The sequence below is a fragment of the Trachypithecus francoisi genome, unplaced genomic scaffold, assembly GCF_009764315.1.
Source record: "Trachypithecus francoisi isolate TF-2019V2 unplaced genomic scaffold, Tfra_2.0 Lachesis_group8, whole genome shotgun sequence".
Taxonomy (NCBI): Eukaryota; Metazoa; Chordata; class Mammalia; order Primates; family Cercopithecidae; genus Trachypithecus; species Trachypithecus francoisi.
The window spans coordinates 32,577,698-32,595,623 of record NW_022681473.1 but is presented as its reverse complement, the minus strand read 5'-3'; positions in this window follow the sequence as shown (position 1 = coordinate 32,595,623).

Below are 17,926 nucleotides of genomic sequence, written 5' to 3'. Positions count from 1 at the left end.
AAGACTACAATTCTAAGACTTCCTTGCAGCTGGGTGTGACGACAGGGTGAGATTCTGGCCAATGGGACGTGAGTGAAATGTGCAATTTCAGGAGCTTTCCCTCTTCTTTCCTCCCCCTCCTCTCAGGGAAGCCTGGTTGTGATGGCACATCCTCTGCAGCCACACGGGCGAGAACAGCACTCCAAGGACAGCAGAGCTACAGGAAGAAAAGGGTAGGCGGACCCAGCACAGGTGAGCTGGGTCCCAGATCTTCTCCCTGGACTGCGATGTGAGAGGGAAATAAACTCTTGTTTAAGCCACTATATTCGGGTGTCTTCTATTACAGCAGCCTAACTGACATTCTAACTAATGCTCTTGGTTTCTGCACTCAATATTTAAACTTTTCCCACTCTCCTTCAATCTCTGACTTGCCCTGTCCACTTAACCCCACTCTAAAGAGATGATCTGATCTGATCTTCTATTTCAGAAAGAAAAGAGAAGCCAGCATGTGGGAACACTCAGCTTCCACCACTTAACCTTTTTAGGTGACATCTGCACATACCTGCTCCTCCCATCCCTGCTGGAACTCCATGGGAGTGTCCCTCTTCCTATTGTGGCCAGGATTTCCATCTGGGCTTTGGGTCCTATCCCTTCCTGACCTTCAGGGTAATCTCATTATCAACCATCCCTTCTATCATTCAGCCTCTCCCTCTGTCTTGACTGTGACTACGTCAGTATGTTAACAGGTTGATGTCTTTCCCATCTTAATAATAATAATAAAACATACTAAGACCTTCCTTGATCACACACTAGCGTGGCACATTTCTATAGCCTCCTCCATAGTACACAAAGAACTATGTATGGATTACTGGAGGAGTGGGTACCGGAGGGGCTTTGTCACCATGCTCCTTTCTCCCATACCCCTTTAGTCAGGCCCCCCACCCCCCGCCCCCCGTCCTCTCAGCAGGTAATTCCAAGCACCCTCATGCTTTCCTTGCCCTGAAAGGTACAGATCCCAGATGCTGGAGTCCAACAGCCCTACTTTGCTCTGCTACTCACCCTGGCATGACCCCCAACTCCTGCACTTCAGTTTCATTGATCATAAAATGCAAGCAATGGATATGCTATCTCATAGGGTTGTCATGAGGATTAAAGCATATATGTGTCTTTATCAGGATTTCTAGTTGCAATCCATAGAACTGAACTCTGGCTAATTTGGGAAGAAAAGGGACTCTTTAAAAGGATTTTGGAGACCCCAGATCTCCAGGAAGGCTGGAGAACAGGTTTGAATACTATATTGCCAGGAATAACACCCAAAATCACATCGCAGAGCTAGTCCCCTGAAGAAACTTCTGCCAAGCCATGGCCTCTGTCCCCAGACACACTGTTCACTGGCTCCAGAGCAGCAGTGACAGCTGCCATCACAAGTGGGATGTCACTGCCATAGGCCCCTCTCCCTCGCCAGAACAGACCCTGAGCAGTCGCAGCCTCGGTCCGTCAGCAGCTGCTGATTCACAGCCTGGGGTGGGTGCACAGGCAGAGCCTGGGTCTCATGCCAGCATCCTAGCTGCAAAGGAAATGGGGAAAGCAAGTTATCTGGTATATACAGCTTCTGTACTGTGCGTACTGGTGAGGAGTATCCTATAGTCAGAGGAAGTGTGTTCAGCTACCAACAGCCGAAGAGAATGACTAATATTCACTAAACAATGAAATATTTATCCCAGTACTCGATATATTATTCTTCACCATTGTACTTTACCCAAGTCTGTGTTGAGACCATCAGGCTGGCTTAGTGGCTCATGCCTGTAATTCCAACAGTTTGGGAAGAAGGGGAGGGGGATTGCTTGAGGCCAGGAGTGCGAGACAAGCCTAGGCAATATAACAACACACACAAAAAAATATGGCCAGGCATGGTGGTGTGCACCTGTGGTCCTAGCTACTCGGGAGGCTGAGGCAGGAGGATGGTTTGAGCCCAGGAGTTGGACTCTGCAGTGAGCTATGACTGTACCACTGTATTCCAGCCTGGGCAACAGAGCAAGACTTTGTCTCTAAAAAAAAAAAAAAAAAAAAAAAAAAGGCAGGCCGGGTGCAGTGGCTCACACCTGTAATCCCAGCACTTTGGGAGGCTGAGGTGGGCAGATCACCTGAGGTCAGGAGTTCAAGACCAGCCTGCCCAACATGGTAAAAACCCATCTCTACTAAAAATACAAAAATTAACTGGGCATGGTGGTGGCAAAAATTAACTGGGCATGGTGGCGGGCGCCTGCAGTCTCAGGTACTCGGGAGGCTGAGGCACGAGAATTGCTTGAACCCAGGAGGTGAAGGTTGCAGTGAGCCAAGATTATGCCACTGCACTCCAGCCTGGGTGACAGGGCGAAACTCCATCTCAACAAAAAAAAAGAAGATCATGTTGTAAAAATATTCATAACCATCCCCCTCTTTCCCCTAGCAACAGAACTTCCCAATAAAACCTACCTGTCCCCACATCCCAGTCTCTCTTTTTATTTTTTTCTCCAAGGAACTAATGGCTATCTGATAAACTTGTGCTAAATATGGATGACTGAAAATGCTCTAGTTGATGTCTGATTCTTACCTCATCTTCCTGTGTTCATAGAAGATTCCAGGAGTCACAGAGCTTCCACCCAAAGGGATTTCAGGCAGCTGTGAAATTTACCTCAGGGAGTTTTTGGTCAACAGGAAGGTCTTTTGACTGAGACAACTGCTACTCAGTAAATAACCTTGGCTAAATTGATGTCACCAACTCCTTGTCAACTCCATAGGTTTGAGCACATCTTACATACTTTCACACGCTTTATCTCACCTGATCTTCCCCACAAGCCCCATGTAATCTTCAGGGTGTTATCATCTTCAGTTGATAAATGAGATGTCCAGAAAGGCTTAATGAACTTCCCAAGGGACTAAATTTGGTAAACAGAAGTAAGACTAGGCCAGATATGGAGGCTCACACCTATAATCCCAGCACTTTGGGAGGCCAAGGCAGGAGGATTGTTTGAAGCCAGAGTTTGAGACCGTCCTTGGCAACATAGCAAGACTGTAGTCTCTACAAAATATACATATATATATATATATTTTTTTTTTTTTTGAGACAGAGTCTCACTCTGTCACCCAGGCCAGAGTGCAGTGGCATGATCTTGGCTCACTGCAACCTCTGCCTCCTGGGTTCAAGCAATTCTCCTGCCTCAGTCTCCCGAGTAGCTGGGACTACAGGTGCATGCCGCCATGCCCAGCTAACATTCATAATTTTTTTATTTTTATTTTTTGTATTTTAGTAGAGACAGGGTTTCACCGTATTGCCCAGGCCGGTCACAAACTCCTGAGCTCAGGCAATCCACCCACCTTGGCCTCCCAAAGTGCTGGTATTACAGGTATGAGCCACTGTGCCCAACCAAAATATTTTTTTTTTTTTTTTGAGACAGAGTCTTGCTCCGTCGCCCAGGCTGGAGTGCAGTGGTGCGATCTTGGCTCACTGCAAGCTCTGCCTTCTGGGTTCACGCCATTCTCCCGCCTCAGCTTCCTGAGTAGCTGGGACTAGAGGTACCCACCACCACACCCGCCTAATTTTTTGTATATTTTTTAGTAGAGACGGGATTTCACAGTGTTAGCCAGGATGGCCTCAATCTCCTGACCTCGTGATCCACCCGTCTCGGCCTCTCAAAGTGCTGGGATTACAGGTGTGAGCCACCGTGCCCGGCCCAAAATATTTTTTAAAATAGCCAGGCGTGGTGGTGTGTGACTGTAGTCCCAGCTATCTGAGAAGCTGAGCAAGAGGATTGCTTGAGCCAAGGGGTTCAAGGCTGCAATGAGCTCTGATTATACCACTGCACTACAGCCTGGGCAACAGAGCAAGACCCTATCTCTAAAAAATAATAACAATAATAATAATAAGACTAAAACTAGACCCAGTGTCTTGATTCCTGGCCAAGTGCTCTTTATGCCCTTTTTTAGGTAGAGAAAATCCCAATGGTGTCAGTGAATAAAGGAACAAAGGAACCCAGGAGAAATCCTTGGGAGGCTGGCAGGGGAGAATAAACAAACCAGGAATGATCCCCCTCTTTAGGAACATTCGATTTTCTGTGACTTAACTCTGAATGATTTCAAATGGGTTCTGATTCCAAAACATTTACATTCACCAGGAGTACTGAATGTAATTACTTCCTTTTTGTCTCAAAAATTGCAAAAATTAGGGGATGTACAACAACCACAGAAGGAATTCAGGAGCTGAGGTGAAAAGGGGTAGCACCCAATCTGCAAAGCCAGTGTGAGCCTTTTTAGCCACAGCAATGGGGAAGCTGCCATCTTTGAGCTCCGTGATTAAAGCAGCTGCAAATTAGTTTCAGCAAAGGTCTTTCCCCTTAAATTGAAAAGCACCGTGTAATGGAATTTCATAGACGCTGCTTTGGAAATGACTTCATACCTCACTCTGTTCAGAGCTGAGAGGTGGCCACATGCCATGAATCATAAGAGGCTGAGGCTCTCGTGGGGCTGCCGAACCATCCTATGACTTCAACATCTAGATGCTCGCAGACAACTCACCCTCATCCCTTAACCTAGGAAGGGAATTACTCATCTCAGAGCACTGGAGTCACTTCTGCATGATTAGTAATCTTCTCTTCCCCCAACTCAGGCTACTTACTTGCAAACTGTGCTTTGTACCACAGTCAGGCTCCTAGGGGTTGCTAGCTGCAAATAGATTGCCCAGGTACATGCATTTTAAGTAAAAGGCTTTGAAAAGCTATGGGATTTGGGGGCTCTAGTAAGATTTCCAATAGAAATTATAAAGTCAAGCTGACAAAGATATATACTGAATGCCACGCTGTTTTCACTGACCACCTTCGCTTTCTTGGGGTACTCTGTGAGCTCATCTTTCCAAATTGTTGGCAGCTTTACTGTCAACCAAAGCAGGTTGCATTTCAGTGTCAAGTCTGATTGACTAATATTTTCAAACAGCCCAAATGTTTAATACATTTATGCACAAAAAATGTATTAACTTCTACTACGTGCCAGGCACTATGTCAGGTCCTAAGTTACAACAGTAAGCGGGGCTATCAGTCACAGTTCTCATGTTGTCACAGTCAAATGATGGAGACAGGATGTATTCAAATAATATGACGCACGTAAAATTGCAATTATGACAATAATGGAAAGCCCCTATGCAATAATTGAAATCCTGAGAGATCCCAGGAGAGGGGAATTAGACCTTGTCAGGGTCTAATTAGACCAAGTCAGCCCTAAGAAAGTGACCCTTGAACTGAAACTAAAAGGTAAGGAAGAGCTAACCAAATGGAGAAAGAAGAGGAAAGCATTGAGGCAGAGGACACAGTGTGGGCAAAGTCGTAGAGTGGCAGGGGCATGGTAAGGACTGGAAACAGAGCCCACACCACATGCATTAAGCTTAGTGAGCGAGGGAAGCCTGCAGAAGAAGCAGACCCCGCAGGGTTCCACAGGACACCCAGAGGAGGTCTGTCTTTGTTTACAATGCAAATTGCATGGCATGGAAAAGTTCTGAATGGAGGTGAGGGCGGAAAGGTGGCCTCATCCAACTGGAAAATGTCTCTCTCGTTGCAGCATGGAGGTCGTATTGGGTTGGGGCTCATAAGCTGCTTGCCAAAAACCCATGAAGGAAATAGATGTTTAAAGTCTTCCCTGCCCTAATGGTGAACTGATTCACCCAGAATCACAATGTCAATCACACAGCCAGCTCAGGTATTCAGGGCACCAGTCTCCTACCGCAAAGCTCCTTCTACTACAGCATTGCCTAGTAGTAGCATAATTTTCAAGATGTGATATTATCACCTGGGCAATAAGTTGGTAAACCAGGCAGCACATCCTTTCACCTCTCTGGGAAGCAACCCCTGACACAGGTAACAGCACTGACAATAATCAGCTTTCAAGTACCAAGCCCAGTACTGGGGTCATCACCACCAACCTGGTAGTCTCTTTTCCAGCTATCTCTATCTACATACCCCCTGCGTAGGAGAGATGTTCAAGTGTGTGCTCTTAAAAATGATACTAATAATTTTAAAAATTTAACCTCCAGTCATTACCTATGTGCTTATGTGTTGGTGTTGAGGAAGAAAGCAGGTTACCGAAAGGACCAAGCTGTCTGAACACATTCCAGGAACAGGAACTATGGCTCAACTTTTGTGGTGATTTATTTGCTCAAGAGTTAAAGTACATTGTGCTCATTCTGTTAAATTATTTCTCACTTGCTAATCATTTAATTAAAATATCTACTTAAGGTAATCGTATTATAAATGTTTAAACTGTTATCACTCTGTTTTTCTATTTATAACAATTGTGTTGTAACCATACTACACAGACACAGTCCACCCAGACACCCTGCCCCTTCCCCCCTCTGCCCAGTCAGCCAGAGTGACTTATGTGCCCACTCTCCCATTGTTTCCGTTAAAAATTCATAATTATGCTACCCAGAAGGAGGTGCTCCTGAGCTCATCAGCATCCTTTGACCGCATCAACACAGATTCAATTATTTTAGAAATCAGGGATCTGCACAAATGAAAGGGAAGACAGATGAGCCTTGATTGGGAGACAAATGAGTGTAGAGAGACAAAAAGGCAGACCCAGAGGTACCTGTAGTGGCAACTAGCAGACTCAAAGGCATCAAGTCCCAGGAATGGGAGGTACTAGATCTGGTATACCCTTGGCTTACCCTTGGCTTATCGGTGTGGCAGGGAAAAACACATACTCAACAAACCCTATTTCCTTTTCCTTCGGGAACATGCCTACATGACAATTCCATCTCCCTTTCAGATAGGTGAGGCCATTTGACTTCCACCCAATAGAATGTAAGTAGAAGTGATGTGTGCCAGGTCGGGCCCATAAAAAGCTCCGGCACAATCCTCCTTGCTCGATCCCCCCACCCTCCTGACAAATGGAGAAGCCTCCATTGACTTAGAGCAGCAGTTCTCAATTCAACCAGGGGCTATTTTGTCCCTTCCTCCAGGGGCATTTGGCAATGTCTAGAGACATTTTGCATTGACACAACTAGAAGCCTGTCCTACTGGCATCTAGTGGGTTGAGGCCAGGGATGTGGCTAAACATCCTACAGCGCACAGGACAGCTCCCACAGCAAAGAATCATCCAGCCCCCAAATGTCAACAGCACTGCTATCGAGAACACCAAACTAGAGGGGGCAGAGCCACCAGGTGGGTTCTTAAATGACCGCCTGGAGCAGAGTGCCACACCCGCATGGATACACACACACACACACACACACCCGTGCACACACATACATGCACACACATCACACGTAGGCACATACACACATGCATACACACACACTGACCTGTATGAGCTAGGAATTTCAATAAGAAATAAACTTTCACTGTGTTAAGTTGCTGAGATTTGGGGATAATTCATTATAGCAGCTAGCATTATTTACTTTAGCAAATACAATCACCAGGGGTTCATCTTTCCATGGAAGACAAGCATGCCCTTAGCAACAGCTGCCTCACTTGGCAGGTACAGTGAAGGCTTCTGGGATAAAGAAGTGAAGGGCAATGGAGGACTGGCCCTGTCCTTCAGTCACGAGGCCCACAAGGCAACGGAGGTAAAAAGGCCAAGGGTGTGTGGGGCGCGGGGTTCAGGGCTCTTTCACTCTTCATGACCGGAGGCAGCACCTTTAGGAAAAAACTTAGCAACTCAGCCCAAGAACACAACCGGAACCCCACACCTACCCAGGAGAAACACAAGAACAGCCAGAGGCAGCATCAGCACTAACCCCCGTCTTCTTCCTCTCTCCCTCGCCCCTTTTTTTGTGTGACAGGGCCTCGCTGACAATAATCAACAAGGTCCTTTTAGTGCATGGGCCGGTCTTGCTGTGACTAATAAGATGATTGGTTGTATATATCCTCTTTATGGTTGTTCATTATATCACCCTAACATAAAGTAATTTAATTTCAGTGGGATAATTAGGGTATTTCTAATCTAACTGATAGTCTGAATGAAATGAGATTCTCAGAGGGAGATTTGTGTATCAGGAGACTGGTGACCTCTGGCCCCAATTTTCACACAATGTATTAATCTGACAGCCCGACTTCCCAGGCACACTGCATCCGTATATTTCTGAGCCTGTGGGTTATAGAGCACAACCGCAAATGAGATTACTTTATTTATAATGAGATTTCCTTGGGCTCAAGGAGACAGATCATAATATTTTAACTGAGGCCTTCAGACTGACAGAGCATCCATACGTTTACTCAAGCCCTGAAACACAAATGCATCAAAGAGGGAGTGAGGCCCTGTCGAGGGTCTCAAAGACAAAGCTCAGCAGGAGAAATGAAAATGGAACCCTGTGAGATGTATGCCTAACTGGGACTAGTCAGGGCCACCCCCACAGGGTGAGGGCCATGGGAAAATTCCCTGGCTCTCACCTGTTCCCTTGAAGAGGTTGCAGAAAGAATCTGCTCATTACGTCTGAAATGGGGGGGACAAGGAAAGAGACTCTGGAAAGAAAAGGCAGTGGAGGACCAGGTGCGGTGGCTCATGCCTGTAATTCCAGCACTTTGGGAGACCGAGTAGGGTGGATTGCCTGGGTTCAGGAGTTCAAGACCAGCCTAGCCAACATGGTGAAACCCTGTCTCTATTAAAAATACAAAAATTCGCTGGGAGCAGTGGCAGGCGCCTGTAATCCCAGCTATTTGGGAGGCTGAGGCAGGAGAATCACTTGAGCCTGAGAGGCGGAGGTTGCAATGAGCCAAGATGGCGCCACTGCACTCCAGCCTGGGCGACAGAGTGAGACTCTGCCTCAAAAAGCAAAGCAGTTGAGGCTGGCGGGGGTCAGGCCAGCACTCTGAGCAAGCAGGGGTGCAGGAGACCTACTGCCTGTCCCCACCGCCCCAGAACATCTCCCTAGGAGCAGACCCAGCTCACTTCTGTCCTCCAGGCAGGCTCTAAACCTTACAGTTGGAGCCACTGTTTCATGTTAGTCATTGGAGGCAGGATGCTGGCTCTTAGGAAAATCTGCTACTGAAAACACTCCTCATTCATTCATTGAGTGCCCACATGTGCCAGGCGCTGCTTGGGCCCAAAACAGACAAAGCCTAGTTTCAGGCTCCTTCCATTTTTCTGGTTTTATTGCTCAAAACTTCTTGGTAAATTTCTTTTAGAATTTAATATGAGGTGGGGAAAAAGGTCTGTTTCTCTGGAAGAAAAACTGTTTTCTTTCATTTGATAATGAGAATTATGCAGCTCATCTCATCTTGTCCCCCTTGTTTTCTTGGGTGCCTGGAAGCTCAGAGATGAATGTCAGGCAGTAGCTGCATTAGGTTAGGATTTGGGACCTATTTTCCTTCTTATTTTCTATTTCCTTATTTTTTCCAATAAAGTGGAAAAGCTTTATTTAAATGCATCATTTAACAAAACACTTCAAGTTCAATTTGAAAATAATATATTTCATTTTTTAAAATGTGCCAAAATAAAAGCATTGACTTACAAAAAGCCACTGTTAAAATTCCTTTAGTGGCTCATGCCTGTAATCCCACCATTTTGGGAGGCTGAGGCGGGAGGACTGCTTGAGCAGGAGTTTGAGACCAGCCTGGGCAATATAGCGAAACCCCATCTCTAAAAAAATTTTGTTTTTTGAAATGGAGTTTTGCTCTTGTTGCCCAGGCTGGAGTGCAATGGCACGATCTCTTCTCACTGCAACCTCTGCCTCCCAGGTTCAAGCGATTCTCCTGCCTCAGCCTCCTAAGGTAGCTGGGATTACAGGCACCTGCCACCACACCTGGCTAATTTTGTATTTTTAGTAGAGACAGGGTTTCTCCATGTTGGTCAGACTGGTCTCGAACTCCCGACCTCAGGTGACCCACCTGCCTTGGCCTCCCAAAGTGCTGGGATTACAGGCGTGAGCCACTGTGCTCGGCCTTTTTTTTTTTTTTTTTTTTTTAAACTAGCCAAGCATGATGGTTTGCGCCTGTAGTCCCAGTTACTCAGGAGGCTGAGGTGGGAGGATGCAAGAGCCCGGGAGGTGGACGCTGCAGTGAGTTGACATCACACCATTGCACACCAGCCTGGGCAACAGAGCAAGAGACTGTCTCAAAAAAATCCTTAGTGTTTACTAGGTGCCTAATTAATAACTGCCCTCTGGTCAGCACGTGGCGTGGGTCCTTTCCTAAGTACTTCATGTCTCACAATAGCCCCCTGACGTAAGCACTAGTACTATGCCCACTTTAAAGATAAGGAAATGAGGCAATGGAAAAGCTAAGTAGTTTGCCCAAGATGGCACATTCAGTAAGGAGTAGAACCAGGACTAAAGGGGTAGTCTGACACAAAGGCTGCCCTCTTACCCACTGCCCCTCAACATATGCAACGTACTGGGCTAGGCAGTAAAACTTGTAGGTGACACATACTTGATGCCTCGCCAGCTGCCTGGCATCCTCTGAGCCCCACTTTACACTCCAGCCACTGGTGCAGCGACCAGCCAGCTCAGGTATGACCTGCCAGCACCTAGCCATGGCAATATGGAGAATCTTTGGCTTTCCCCACTGGGGTGTCTCTCCCCCAAACTTCACGGGAGCCTGGCAGAATCTGCTCAATGATTCTGACACGTTCACACATTTGGAAAAGAGAGGGAGCTCACACTCACGAGGCAAGCGTTGGCCAGTGGAAGATGGAGCCAGTAGATAAATGTTCCCCATTTCTGTTCTGTGAGCAGAGAATTCTCAGGCTGTTCTACACAGCTCCTCAGGGATCCTAGCAGGCTTTAGCCTCTGGGGCCCACACTGTTCATTGGCTCAGGAGTGCTAGGTTAGTCCTCATCCATCTCATTCACTTTTCTTGGCCCCTCACTTTTTTTCCTTGAAATCAATTTCTAAAAAACAACCTTTATGCAAGATCTTAGCTCAGCTCTGCTTTCAGGGTAAATCAAGGTTAAGACACTACAGTTCCTTGTTTGAGGAGTTCAGATTAGGGTAACCCATTATTACAAGGGGAAAAATTCAGTAACAGTGCATAAGAATTTATGATTAGGTAGCTAAAAGATCGACTGAAGCTATGAAAATACAAGAGTACAGAGAATAGAATGCGGAAATTACTGTAGGAAGCTACAACAATTTTTTTTTTTTTTGGACAGGGTCTCACTCTGTCACCCAGCCTGGAATGCAGTGGCACAATTATGGCCTACTGGAGTACACTGGCACGATCACGGCTTACTGCAGCCTTGACCTCCTGGGCCCAGGTGATTCTCCCATGTCAGCCTCCTGAGTAGCTGAGACTACAGGTGCCTGCCACCACACCTGGCTAATTTTTGTACTTTTCGAAGACTTGGGGTTTCACCATGTTGCCCAGGCTGGTGTCAAACCCCTGGGCTCAAGTGATCCACCCACCTCAGCCTCCCAAAGTGCTAGGATTACAGGCATGAGCCACCATGCCAGCCTACAATAAAATTTTATTGGAACATGGCCATGTTATTCATTTACATGTTGCCTATGGCTATTTTCCTATTACAAAAACAGAATTGAGTATGTGCAATAGAGACCTATGTATGGCCCACAAAGCTTAAAATATTTACTATCTGACTGTTTATGGAAAAAGTTTGTCAGCCAGGCACTGGGGCTCATGCCTGGGCCAGCACATTGGGAGGCTGAGGCAGAAGGATCATTTGAAGTCAGGAATTTGAGACCAGCCTGGCCAACAAGGCGAAACTCCGTCTCTACTAAAAATACAAAAAAATAGCCATGTGGTGGCACACGCCTGTAATCCCACCTACTCAGGAGGCTGAGGCATGAGAATTGCTTGAACCCAGGAGGCAGAGGTTGCACTGAGACGAGATCATGCCACTGCACTCCAGCCTGGGCAACAGAGCAAGACTATGTCTCAAAAAAAAAAAAAAAGAAACAAACAAACAAACAAAAACAAAACAAAACAAAAAACAAGTTTGTGGACTCCTGATATAGAAAATTCAGAGTCCTATGGAAAACAGGATATGGGCACAATCCTGTTTGAGGGGTGGTGGTTGGTATAATCAGACAAAGGTAGAAAGAGACTGTAGATGAACAGGAGAAAGAATATTCCAGCTAGAGGCAATGGTTTAACCAAAGGCAGACAGGTGAGAAGCAGGTGGTCACAGGCAGTTTACTATTGCAGGAGAGGAAGAAACTACAGTGGAAGTGATGGCACATAAGGCTCCAGGCAGAGGTTTCTTTAAGTTCTCTGATGCTGGGATATTTCTCTCGTTTTAGGATATTTCCTTCAATAGCCAAAGATGCTATAACAAAGAATATCCCCAGAGCCTGGTACGTACCTTCTACTGAAGGGAGTTTATGTGAAGTTTGTCTCATTTACGTTCTTCTGATGAGCAGTGGGAGCCTCTGCTCCTAAAACCACCCTCTTTGCACCTGGGCATTCCTGACATGAAAGAGCCACCCCTTTGCCTGCCTGGGGTATGCCAGCTCCTGTCTTCTGCTCCTGCTGCTGCTAAACCAGCCACAGCTAAGTTGTGGCCATGAAAGTGAGACCCCACTGGATGCTCTAATGAGGTCTCCCTGGTTGGCCTGCCTTGTGGTTTCCGGGTCTGAGGATCCAGTAATGTGTGGCAAGAGCAATCATGGAAGACTTGCTGCGCAGCCCAGTAGACGACACTTCTTTATACCATTGGAAAAACGTGGCCTGGGTGATCCAGCAAGGTCAACAGCAAGTTACTTTGTTTAGTTCTTTCAAGGAACATTTACTCAGGCCAAAATATATGCCAGGCAAGGTAATATACTGATCAAGATACTATCCTCCCTCAAGGGGCTCACAGTCTACTGGGGGAGATCGACCTGCAACTTAACCCACACTCCAGAGGGGGAAATGCTGCCCTATGACTCCTTGGGTCACGCGATGGGGTGAGGAAAGGAAACGGCTCTGCCTGTGGGAAGGTCAGGGAAAGCACCGGGAAGAGAAGATGCTCAACTAGCTTCCCCAGAAGGCCCTGGGGGCAGCGCAGTCCCGGCACGTGCAAAGCGGAGAAGCTGTGAATCACGCGTCTCACCTGGGGAAATGCTCGGAATGATGGTTTGCTCACCTGAGCATGACCTGACTTCCACTACACATCTGTCTGATTTTCAAAGAACTAACTGTAAGGCACTCAAATGCCTTAAGCTGGAACATATTTTAGCATCTCGTGGGGCTCCAGGTTCATTGCCACAAACATCAGTTATTACTGCACTGATAAGTGAAGAAACAACAGTTAGTAGAGCTTTCTGGTTGACTGATTTCAGATAAACCCACTTTTTCTTTTGCCCATATGTAGACAGAACCAATAAAATGGATCTAAACATCTACACGAGGCCAGGCTGCTTGCTCCTGATGAAGGAGGTCAGCACTCACCCTCTGCAAGCTTTGGCTTCCTCTGGAGCTTTGGCTTCCTCTGGAGTCAGAGAGGTCATGCTGCTTCTCCAATGAGGGTTTCTTGTTTTCTGTATGTGTATTGCTTTAGAGCATGATGCTGCAGAAATCAGTTATCAGGCATTGCTCCTCTCTAGCGCTCTCTAAAAACTTGTTGACTAGCTCCAAGAGGAGGGAGAAGGTAATCCAGTAGATGACATAGGAATCATATCAGTTCTATAATGGGCTGGGTGCAGTGGCTCAGGCCTCTATTTCCAGCACTTTGGGAGGCCAAGGTGGGAGGATCACTTGAGGCCAGGAGTTCAACATCAGCCTGGGCAACATAAAAAAATTTTAAATTTAGCAGGGCATGGTGGCTTGCACCTGTAGTCCTCACTACTCAGGAGGCTGAAGTGGAAGGATCACTTGAGCCCAGGAGTTTGAGGTTACGGTGGGCTGTAATTGTACCACTGCACTCCAGCCTAGACAACACTGTGAGACCCTGTCTCTAAAGGAAAAAAATTACATTAATATAATGGCCATCATTCTTTGATTGTCAGGCACTGTGTTAAGAGATTTATAAACATTATCCCAGTTAGACCTCACAAGGAAAGACTCATTCATTCCTTTAAACAAATGAGGAAACTGAGGCAGAGAAAGGATAAATACCTTGGTTCACACTAGTTACAGAGCAGGAACCAGACACATCTTTCTGGTTTCAGCCCATGTGCTTTAACAGCTAAGTGGTGCTGCTTCCTACAGATTAAAAAAAAAAAAAAAAAAGCTGAGTTGCTTTTACTTATTTAAAAGCAGACTTGCTCTTTGCTGCCATGTGAAAATAAAATATAGATCTAATCCTTGCTTTTCATTTGAAAAGAATTTTTTAAGACAACTCTTAATTAAATCAATAACAGCCTACCTGCCCTCCTTCCAAAATGCCAGGTTGGGCTGGTGGGATGAAGAGAGACCTAGAATAAGCCTGTCCTGAATCACCCTAGAATGGCTGTAAGTAGTGGCAGGCCTGCAAAGTCTAGTAAGAGCCATGAGTTAATCACGTAAGACAAATTCGTGTTCCTTCTTCCAGTGACTGAAGGACATCGGGCAGGGATGGCATGAGGAGCTGCTGCAGAGAAACGGACAGGACACCAGGCAGCCTCCCTCCACAGGAAGGTCATCTGCCTGCTTGCTCTCAGTTCCAGTCCTACTCCTCCATGATCTGCTTTTATTTTAGGGGCACTAGGATCCCCCCAAACCCCCAGCTAGCTGGCTGCTGATTTGGTCCTAGCAGTGGGAGACACTGGGGAAGTTTGAAAGGCAGGACGAGGGGAAGAAAGGACTCTTCCTTATTCCAGCTGTGTCAGAAATCCTCCAGCAGCAGTCAGCTACAGGCGCCAGCTTCCCCAGCAGCTCGTAACAGTCTCCTCCATCCCAGCCCTAGCACTTAGCATCCCCTCCTCATTCCCAGCACTGACTCAGCACAGCCCCTCCTCCAGGGTCCTAGCACCCACCCAGGATCCTGTTCTCTGAAGTTCTGGGTTCTTGTAATATTATGTTCTCTCTGTTGTTCCCCCAGCACTGAAAGTAAGGTTTTCTGCAGTTGCCAATCTCTGTATTATATCACTGTCTTTTTGTTTGCTCTTTGAGTTCTTCCAATAACCGTGTTGCCAAATCTCTGTATTCAATTCCTTCTGTTTGAAAGACCTAGAGAAGTTTCTGTTTTCCTGACTGGACCCCAGTTGACATGCTCCATGTGCATGTCCATAATTGTTAGAAAAGATATTTCCAGGACTCTCACTGACTCCTCCTCACCATCCTGATTGTCCTGTTTGGGGCATACTCCCCTAGCTTTGGTCCTACCTAGTAATAAAGCCTACAGTTTACTGACCACTTATTATGTACTTTGCAAATATGATTACACTTAGTCATCATGCCTACCACAGGGAGCTATGCAATTTTTTTTTTCTTTTTTTTTTTTGAGACAGAGTCTCGCTCTGTCGCCCAGGCTGGGGTGTAGTGGCCGGATCTCAGCTCACTGCAAGCTCCGCCTCCTAGGTTCACACCATTCTCCTGCCTCAGCCTCCCGAGTAGCTGGGACTACAGGCGCCCGCCACCTCGCCTGGCTAGTTTTTAGTATTTTTTAGTAGAGACAGGGTTTCACCGTGTTAGCCAGGATGGTCTCAATCTCCTGACCTCGTGATCCGCTCGTCTCGGCCTCCCAAAGTGCTGGGATTACAGGCTTGAGCCACTGCGCCCGGCCGAGCTATGCAATATTTTAAAGAAATTAATTAAAAACCCTGAGGCTGGCCAGGCGCGGTGGCTCATGCCTGTAATCCCAACACTTTGGGAGGCTGAGGTGGGCAGATCATGAAGTCAAGAGATCGAGACCATCCTGGCCAACATGGTGAAACCCTGTCTCTACTAAAAATACAAAAATTAGCGGGGCAGGAGAATCGCTTGAACCCAGGAGATGGAGGTTGCAGTGAGTCAGGATGGTGTCACTGCACTCCTGGTGACACAGCGAGACTCTGTCTCAAAAAAACAAACAACAAAAACAAACAAACAAACACCTTAAGGCTGAGATCACATGGCTATCAAAGAGAATGAGTCAACATACGAGCAGAGGCACCTCTGAAGTAGCCCAAGCACTTCACTCCACTCTCCTGCCTTCTCTCTTATCTCTTTTGCAAAGGTCTGTTCTGGGCTCTTTGATCTGTGCTTTCCTACGTCTTTTTTTTTTTTTTTTTGTCTCCTATTCCTTTCTCTCTACTACCTGAGTACAATGTTTATCTTTTAAGAGGCCCCTTACTTCCTGCCCTCAAAGGGACTAAGTTCTGACTACTTGGTACCTGAAGATGGGGATTCTTTTCTACTCTCTCAGACCTTGCTAGTAGTCTAGGCTTATCCCAGTAACTCTCATGGCCTAGTCTTTTCTCATTGACTCAGTCCCCCCTTAGCCCTGCCCCCTCCTACTTGTAGATCCTTCTCCAAAAGTGGTCTAGCCTTCCACTATTTGCACGGCAGGGAGATCTGGTGCCAACTCTCCCCTGATAGGGGTGCAGGTCCTGAGAGGTAAAGCATGAGAGAATATGAAAATGCTTAATAAACATCCTAAGGAAATCTGCTTTAATGGTTATTTAGGAAAGAACTGCAGTTACCACATGACATGCAGATACATATATACATACCAGTGAATATTCCAAAACAGTCTATCCTCCTTAGGAGTTTCAAGATTTGCCTGACAATATCTATGTGTACTGTGGGATCATTTGGTGAACTATTTTAGAATAAGTAATGCAAAGCTAAATATCAGTCCCTAACAAACAAAACTTAAACATAATTTGTAAAACAAACTGATGACGCCAAGTTGCTGGCTTCTAGATGCCGATTTTCATTGTTTCAGATTTGGCTATCAAGGCTAAGATGGACATGCAGAAAACTAACATTGATTTCTTTTAAGGGAGAATAGTTAACAATGACGAAGCCTGAACATTTTGTCAAGCACTGCGCTTAGAGCTTCGGGTGCCTTACCCCGTTTAATCCGCATAACAATCCAGTGAGGTAGAGTCTAGAATTCTTACCGTTTCCATGTTACAGATGAGGCAACTGAGTCTTAGGCAGATTAAGAAACTTGTTCCCAGGCATTGCTGGAGAAGGCAGGTGTCACCTGACCATTTATCCATGGGGGCTGCACCCTTCACCACCACACCACCTGTCTCCCCTCACTGGCCAGTACCCAGTTCCCGCCTGGCACAGCTTTTTAAATTTTTTTAGCAGTTTGGCCCTGAATACACTTCAGGATAAGTTCCTTCGTTGTGATAAGCAGGGCGGACGATCTCTGACAGCTGTTCCCCGCTCTTCATCATCATCTGAAACAATCAGGAAGCATTAGAGAGTACTTTTCCCTTTACAAAGGTGATAATTAGATAACAAGCTGAGATTAAAGTAATTACAGTTAGACAGCTGGCAAGGCAGCACAGTCATGTTGAAATATTGTTGGTACTTCAGCATCTGGTTCTAATAACAGCATAGGCTAAAGGATTTTACATTAATTACAGAACATAATTTAATATAAACATATTTAATTACAATTGATGAGCGATAAACTGTTCAAGAATGACTTAACCCCTTCCGCGTGTCAAAGTGATGGGAACTTGGGGCAGGCTGTGGCCAGTTCCACCGTCATTCTCCCCTCCCCGCCCCATCCTCCACATCCCCCAGGCGCCCCCTCCTGGACAAACCCCCTTCCCCAAAAAGGAATGTTCTAGGAGATGATGTGGTTCATTGATTACCCCTGGGTGTTTGGCCACCCTTAGAATGCCAAGAGAAAAGGAGGCTACAGGGCACCGCAGGCTGTGATCCATCCCTGTGGCCCGAGCCTCCTCTTCCTCTCATTGCCTGAAATGAGGCAATTCGCCACTCCTCACCTGCTCTTCCCATGCTCTCACACCTTCATGGGGTGCTAGGCTTGCTTCCAACAGTTCATGAACAACCTATTAAACAGTCTGCAGATCTCACAGAAAAAGTTTAAAGGTAAATCCATTTTCTTTATGAAATCATGACTACAAAGTCCCTGGGCACAACAATCAAGGTATTTTCAAAA